At 52.1% G+C, this 7,500-nt stretch overlaps 5 non-coding genes across 5 annotated transcripts; all 5 read right to left on the bottom strand.

Moving 5' to 3' along the window:
* Positions 1-316: 316 nt before the first annotated feature.
* LOC132812187 (5S ribosomal RNA) lies at positions 317-435 on the bottom strand. The gene has a single exon (XR_009643513.1). It is a non-coding gene; the product is annotated as a 5S ribosomal RNA (ribosomal RNA).
* Positions 436-1,808: 1,373 nt separating this feature from the next.
* Positions 1,809-1,927, bottom strand: LOC132812179 (5S ribosomal RNA). The gene has a single exon (XR_009643505.1). It is a non-coding gene; the product is annotated as a 5S ribosomal RNA (ribosomal RNA).
* Positions 1,928-3,470: 1,543 nt separating this feature from the next.
* LOC132812169 (5S ribosomal RNA) lies at positions 3,471-3,589 on the bottom strand. The gene has a single exon (XR_009643495.1). It is a non-coding gene; the product is annotated as a 5S ribosomal RNA (ribosomal RNA).
* Positions 3,590-5,115: 1,526 nt separating this feature from the next.
* Positions 5,116-5,234, bottom strand: LOC132812198 (5S ribosomal RNA). Its single transcript, XR_009643523.1, has one exon. It is a non-coding gene; the product is annotated as a 5S ribosomal RNA (ribosomal RNA).
* A 1,529-nt stretch (positions 5,235-6,763) lies between these two features.
* On the bottom strand, positions 6,764-6,881 carry LOC132812195 (5S ribosomal RNA). Its single transcript, XR_009643520.1, has one exon. It is a non-coding gene; the product is annotated as a 5S ribosomal RNA (ribosomal RNA).
* Positions 6,882-7,500: the final 619 nt, after the last annotated feature.

Genomic DNA, 7,500 nt, shown 5'->3' with positions numbered 1-7,500 from the left:
ATACTGATTAAGGATGATCAGCCATGATCATATTGAATGGTGGTGCAGGCTCGAAAGGCAGAATGGCCAACTCCTGCACCTATTGTCCTCCTTTCCTGACTGCCACCCGCAGACAGCGTGCAGCCCCAATCCCTTTCTTTCCGTCTTTCTCGCTGATTTCGGCAGCGCTCCGCTCTCCTCCCCACCCTGTCTGGTGCCTGCAGGCGACTGATGGCCGACACAGCAGCAGCAGCAGCAGCAAAATAACCTGCCGCTCCATTGCGTGGCACAACACAAGTGCAGAGGGGTGACTTGAGCAGCCCCTGCTGGCGGAAAAAGTCTACTGCACCTGGTATTCCCAGGCGGACTCCCATCCAAGTACTAACCAGGCCTGAGTCTGCTTAGCTTCCGAGATCAGACGAGATCGGGCGTTTTCAGACTAGTATGGCCGTAGGCACCTGCCCCTTCCTTTTCTCCCTACTTCAAGGCGTGCTGGCCAGCCACATTTTCTTTGCTGCTCTTTCTCTTTATCCCCTTTGTTTTTTTTTTCTCTTTTCTCTTTGCTCTTCCTCCTCTGTGCGTGCTTCCCTCCCTCCGTCCCTCCAGCTGCCTTTCAGCCAGCCCTTGCCCACCAGGCTCCTGTAGTCTCCCACATCCCCACGCAGGCCAACTGCAAGCCCTCCCCCTGCTTCATAAGGCTGCAGCCTGCATTCTCTCATCCTTCCGCACTCCTCCACGCCTCCCTTTCCCAATGGCAGGCAGTGGCCAGGGGGGTACCGCAGGGATCACTACTGGGACCGCAGCTTTTTACCATATATCTTAACCATCTACAAGATGCTATTAGCCATAACATTAGCAAATTTGCTGATGATACTAAGCTGGCTGGCAGGGTGAAATGTCATCAGGATGTTAGCAGATTACAGGGTGACCTGGACAAGTTAGGTGAGTGGCCAGATGCAATTTAATGTGGATAAATCAATGGTTACCCACTTTGGTGCAAGGCAGATTACTACCTAAATGGAATCAATTTAGGTCAAGGGGCAGGACAGAGAGATCTGGGGGTTCCTGTACACCACTCAATGAAGGTAAGCATGCAGGTACAGCAGGTAGTGAAGAAGGCTAATAGCATGCTGGCCTTCATAACAAGAGGGATGGAGTATAGAAGCAAAGAGGTTCTTTTGCAGCTGTACAGGGCCCTGGTGAGACCACACCTGGAGTACTGTGTGCAGTTCTGCTCTCCAGATTTGATTCTGGCTATTGAGGAATGCAGCGTAGGTTCACCAGGTCAATTCCTGGAGTGCCGAAACAGAGGACACTGCTTAAAAATACGGGGTAGACCATTTAGGACAGAGATGAGGAGAAACTTCTTCACCCAGAGAGTGGTGGCTGTGTGGAATGCTCTGCCCCAGAGGGCAGTGGAGGCCCAGTCTCTGGATTCATTTAAGAAAGAGTTGCATAGAGCTCTCAAGGATAGTGGAATCAAGGGTTACGGAGATAAGGCAGGAACAGGATACTGATTAAGGATGATCAGCCATGATCATATTGAATGGTGGTGCAGGCTCGAAAGGCAGAATGGCCAACTCCTGCACCTATTGTCCTCCTTTCCTGACTGCCACCCGCAGACAGCGTGCAGCCCCAATCCCTTTCTTTCCGTCTTTCTCGCTGATTTCGGCAGCGCTCCGCTCTCCTCCCTCCCTGTCTGGTGCCTGCAGGCGACTGATGGCCGGCACAGCAGCAGCAGCAGCAGCAGCAAAAATAACCTGCCGCTCCATTGCGTGGCACAACACAAGTGCAGAGGGGTGACTTGAGCAGCCCCTGCTGGCGGAAAAAGCCTACTGCACCTGGTATTCCCAGGCGGTCTCCCATCCAAGTACTAACCAGGCCTGAGTCTGCTTAGCTTCCGAAATCAGACGAGATCGGGCGCTTTCAGACTAGTATGGCCGTAGGCGCCGGCCCCTTCCTTTTCTCCCTACTTCAAGGCGTGCTGGCCAGCCACATTTTCTTTGCTGCTCTTTCTCTTTATCCCCTTTGTTTTTTTTTTCTCTTTTCTCTTTGCTCTTCCTCCTCTGTGCGTGCTTCCCTCCCTCCGTCCCTCCAGCTGCCTTTCAGCCAGCCCTTGCCCACCAGGCTCCTGTAGTCTCCCACATCCCCACGCAGGCCAACTGCAAGCCCTCCCCTGCTTCATAAGGCTGCAGCCTGCATTCTCTCATCCTTCCGCACTCCTCCACGCCTCCCTTTCCCAATGGCAGGCAGTGGCCAGGGGGGTACCGCAGGGATCACTACTGGCACCGCAGCTTTTTACCATATATCTTAACCATCTACAAGATGCTATTAGCCATAACATTAGCAAATTTGCTGATGATACTAAGCTGGCTGCCAGGGTGAAATGTCATCAGGATGTTAGCAGATTACAGGGTGACCTGGACAAGTTAGGTGAGTGGCCAGATGCAATTTAATGTGGATAAATCAATGGTTACCCACTTTGGTGCAAGGCAGATTACTACCTAAATGGAATCAATTTAGGTCAAGGGGCAGGACAGAGAGATCTGGGGGTTCCTGTACACCACTCAATGAAGGTAAGCATGCAGGTACAGCAGGTAGTGAAGAAGGCTCATAGCATGCTGGCCTTCATAACAAGAGGGATGGAGTATAGAAGCAAAGAGGTTCTTTTGCAGCTGTACAGGGCCCTGGTGAGACCACACCTGGAGTACTGTGTGCAGTTCTGCTCTCCAGATTTGATTCTGGCTATTGAGGGAATGCAGCGTAGGTTCACCAGGTCAATTCCTGGACTGGCGGGATTACCTTACACTGAAAGACTGGAGCGACTGGGCTTGTGTGTACCCTCGAGTTTAGAAGACTGAGAGGGGATCTGATTGAGACATTTCAGATCATCAAAGGATTGGACACTCTGGCGGCAGGAAACATGTTTCCGCTGCTGGGTGAGTGCCGAAACAGAGGACACTGCTTAAAAATACGGGGTAGACCATTTAGGACAGAGATGAGGAGAAACTTCTTCACCCAGAGAGTGGTGGCTGTGTGGAATGCTCTGCCCCAGAGGGCAGTGGAGGCCCAGTCTCTGGATTCATTTAAGAAAGAGTTGCATAGAGCTCTCAAGGATAGTGGAATCAAGGGTTACGGAGATAAGGCAGGAACAGGATACTGATTAAGGATGATCAGCCATGATCATATTGAATGGTGGTGCAGGCTCGAAAGGCAGAATGGCCAACTCCTGCACCTATTGTCCTCCTTTCCTGACTGCCACCCGCAGACAGCGTGCAGCCCCAATCCCTTTCTTTCCGTCTTTCTCGCTGATTTCGGCAGCGCTCCGCTCTCCTCCCCTCCCTGTCTGGTGCCTGCAGGCGACTGATGGCCGGCACAGCAGCAGCAGCAGCAGCAGCAGCAGCAGCAGCAGCAAAAATAACCTGCCGCTCCATTGCGTGGCACAACACAAGTGCAGAGGGGTGACTTGAGCAGCCCCTGCTGGCGGAAAAAGCCTACTGCACCTGGTATTCCCAGGCGGTCTCCCATCCAAGTACTAACCAGGCCTGAGTCTGCTTAGCTTCCGAGATCAGACGAGATCGGGCGTTTTCAGACTAGTATGGCCGTAGGCACCGGCCCCTTCCTTTTCTCCCTACTTCAAGGCGTGCTGGCCAGCCACATTTTCTTTGCTGCTCTTCTCTTTATCCCCTTTGTTTTTTTTTCTCTTTTCTCTTTGCTCTTCCTCCTCTGTGCGTGCTTCCCTCCCTCCGTCCCTCCAGCTGCCTTTCAGCCAGCTCTTGCCCACCAGGCTCCTGTAGTCTCCCACATCCCCACGCAGGCCAACTGCAAGCCCTCCCCCTGCTTCATAAGGCTGCAGCCTGCATTCTCTCATCCTTCCGCACTCCTCCACGCCTCCCTTTCCCAATGGCAGGCAGTGGCCAGGGGGTACCGCAGGGATCACTACTGGCACCGCAGCTTTTTACCATATATCTTAACCATCTACAAGATGCTATTAGCCATAACATTAGCAAATTTGCTGATGATACTAAGCTGGCTGGCAGGGTGAAATGTCATCAGGATGTTAGCAGATTACAGGGTGACCTGGACAAGTTGGTGAGTGGCCAGATGCAATTTAATGTGATAAATCAATGGTTACCCACTTTGGTGCAAGGCAGATTACTACCTAAATGGAATCAATTTAGGTCAAGGGGCAGGACAGAGAGATCTGGGGGTTCCTGTACACCACTCAATGAAGGTAAGCATGCAGGTACAGCAGGTAGTGAAGAAGGCTAATAGCATGCTGGCCTTCATAACAAGAGGGATGGAGTATAGAAGCAAAGACGTTCTTTTGCAGCTGTACAGGGCCCTGGTGAGACCACACCTGGAGTACTGTGTGCAGTTCTGCTCTCCAGATTTGATTCTGGCTATTGAGGGAATGCAGCGTAGGTTCACCAGGTCAATTCCTGGACTGGCGGGATTACCTTACACTGAAAGACTGGAGCGACTGGGCTTGTGTGTACCCTCGAGTTTAGAAGACTGAGAGGGGATCTGATTGAGACATTTCAGATCATCAAAGGATTGGACACTCTGGCGGCAGGAAACATGTTTCCGCTGCTGGGTGAGTGCCGAAACAGAGGACACTGCTTAAAAATACGGGGTAGACCATTTAGGACAGAGATGAGGAGAAACTTCTTCACCCAGAGAGTGGTGGCTGTGTGGAATGCTCTGCCCCAGAGGGCAGTGGAGGCCCAGTCTCTGGATTCATTTAAGAAAGAGTTGCATAGAGCTCTCAAGGATAGTGGAATCAAGGGTTACGGAGATAAGGCAGGAACAGGATACTGATTAGGGATGATCAGCCATGATCATATTGAATGGTGGTGCAGGCTCGAAAGGAAGAATGGCCAACTCCTGCACCTATTGTCCTCCTTTCCTGACTGCCACCCTCAGACAGCGTGCAGCCCCAATCCCTTTCTTTCCGTCTTTCTCGCTGATTTCGGCAGCGCTCCGCTCTCCTCCCCTCCCTGTCTGGTGCCTGCAGGCGACTGATGGCCGGCACAGCAGCAGCAGCAGCAGCAGCAGCAAAATAACCTGCCGCTCCATTGCGTGGCACAACACAAGTGCAGAGGGGTGACTTGAGCAGCCCCTGCTGGCGGAAAAAGCCTACTGCACCTGGTATTCCCAGGCGGACTCCCACCCAAGTACTAACCAGGCCTGAGTCTGCTTAGTTTCCGAGATCAGACGAGATCAGGCGTTTTCAGACTAGTATGGCCGTAGACACCGGCCCCTTCCTTTTCTCCCTACTTCAAGGCGTGCTGGCCAGCCACATTTTCTTTGCTGCTCTTCTCTTTATCCCCTTTGTTTTTTTTTTCTCTTTTCTCTTTGCTCTTCCTCCTCTGTGCGTGCTTCCCTCCCTCCGTCCCTCCAGCTGCCTTTCAGCCAGCCCTTGCCCACCAGGCTCCTGTAGTCTCCCACATCCCCACGCAGGCCAACTGCAAGCCCTCCCCCTGCTTCATAAGGCTGCAGCCTGCATTCTCTCATCCTTCCGCACTCCTCCACGCCTCCCTTTCCCAATGGCAGGCAGTGGCAAGGGGGGTACCGCAGGGATCACTACTGGGACCGCAGCTTTTTACCATATATCTTAACCATCTACAAGATGCTATTAGCCATAACATTAGCAAATTTGCTGATGATACTAAGCTGGCTGGCAGGGTGAAATGTCATCAGGATGTTAGCAGATTACAGGGTGACCTGGACAAGTTAGGTGAGTGGCCAGATGCAATTTAATGTGGATAAATCAATGGTTACCCACTTTGGTGCAAGGCAGATTACTACCTAAATGGAATCAATTTAGGTCAAGGGGCAGGACAGAGAGATCTGGGGGTTCCTGTACACCACTCAATGAAGGTAAGCATGCAGGTACAGCAGGTAGTGAAGAAGGCTAATAGCATGCTGGCCTTCATAACAAGAGGGATGGAGTATAGAAGCAAAGAGGTTCTTTTGCAGCTGTACAGGGCCCTGGTGAGACCACACCTGGAGTACTGTGTGCAGTTCTGCTCTCCAGATTTGATTCTGGCTATTGAGGAATGCAGCGTAGGTTCACCAGGTCAATTCCTGGACTGGACTGGCGGGATTACCTTACACTGAAAGACTGGAGCGACTGGGCTTGTGTGTACCCTCGAGTTAGAAGACTGAGAGGGGATCTGATTGAGACATTTCAGATCATCAAAGGATTGGACACTCTGGCGGCAGGAAACATGTTTCCGCTGCGGGTGAGTGCCGAAACAGAGGACACTGCTTAAAAATACGGGGTAGACCATTTAGGACAGAGATGAGGAGAAAACTTCTTCACCCAGAGAGTTGTGGCTGTGTGGAATGCTCTGCCCAGAGGGCAGTGGAGGCCCAGTCTCTGGATTCATTTAAGAAAGAGTTGCATAGAGCTCTCAAGGATAGTGGAATCAAGGGTTACGGAGATAAGGCAGGAACAGGATACTGATTAAGGATGATCAGCCATGATCATATTGAATGGTGGTGCAGGCTCGAAAGGCAGAATGGCCACTCCTGCACCTATTGTCCTCCTTTCCTGACTGCCACTCGCAGACAGCGTGCAGCCCCAATCCCTTTCTTTCCGTCTTTCTCGCTGATTTCGGCAGCGCTCCGCTCTCCTCCCCTCCCTGTCTGGTGCCTGCAGGCGACTGATGGCCGGCACAGCAGCAGCAGCAGCAGCAGCAAAAATAACCTGCCGCTCCATTGCGTGGCACAACACAAGTGCAGAGGAGTGACTTGAGCAGCCCCTGCTGGCGGAAAAAGCCTACTGCACCTGGTACTCCCAGGCGGTCTCCCATCCAAGTACAACCAGGCCTGAGTCTGCTTAGCTTCCGAAATCAGACGAGATCGGGCGCTTTCAGACAAGTATGGCCGTAGGCACCGGCCCCTTCCTTTTCTCCCTACTTCAAGGCGTGCTGGCCAGTGACATTTTCTTTGCTGCTCTTTCTCTTTATCCCCTTTGTTTTTTTTTTCTCTTTTCTCTTTGCTCTTCCTCCTCTGTGCGTGCTTCCCTCCCTCCGTCCCTCCAGCTGCCTTTCAGCCAGCCCTTGCCCACCAGGCTCCTGTAGTCTCCCACATCCCTACGCAGGCCAACTGCAAGCCCTCCCCCTGCTTCATAAGGCTGCAGCCTGCATTCTCTCATCCTTCCGCACTCCTCCACGCCTCCCTTTCCCAATGGCAGGCAGTGGCCAGGGGGTACCGCAGGGATCACTACTGGCACCGCAGCTTTTTACCATATATCTTAACCATCTACAAGATGCTATTAGCCATAACATTAGCAAATTTGCTGATGATACTAAGCTGGCTGGCAGGGTGAAATGTCATCAGGATGTTAGCAGATTACAGGGTGACCTGGACAAGTTAGGTGAGTGGCCAGATGCAATTTAATGTGGATAAATCAATGGTTACCCACTTTGGTGCAAGGCAGATTACTACCTAAATGGAATCAATTTAGGTCAAGGGGCAGGACAGAGAGATCTGGGGGTTCCTGTACACCAC

Source organism: Hemiscyllium ocellatum, unplaced genomic scaffold (genome assembly GCF_020745735.1).
Source record: "Hemiscyllium ocellatum isolate sHemOce1 unplaced genomic scaffold, sHemOce1.pat.X.cur. scaffold_2594_pat_ctg1, whole genome shotgun sequence".
Taxonomy (NCBI): domain Eukaryota; kingdom Metazoa; phylum Chordata; class Chondrichthyes; order Orectolobiformes; family Hemiscylliidae; genus Hemiscyllium; species Hemiscyllium ocellatum.
The sequence above is the reverse complement of the archived record's forward strand: the minus strand, read 5'-3'. Positions and strand labels throughout refer to the sequence as shown.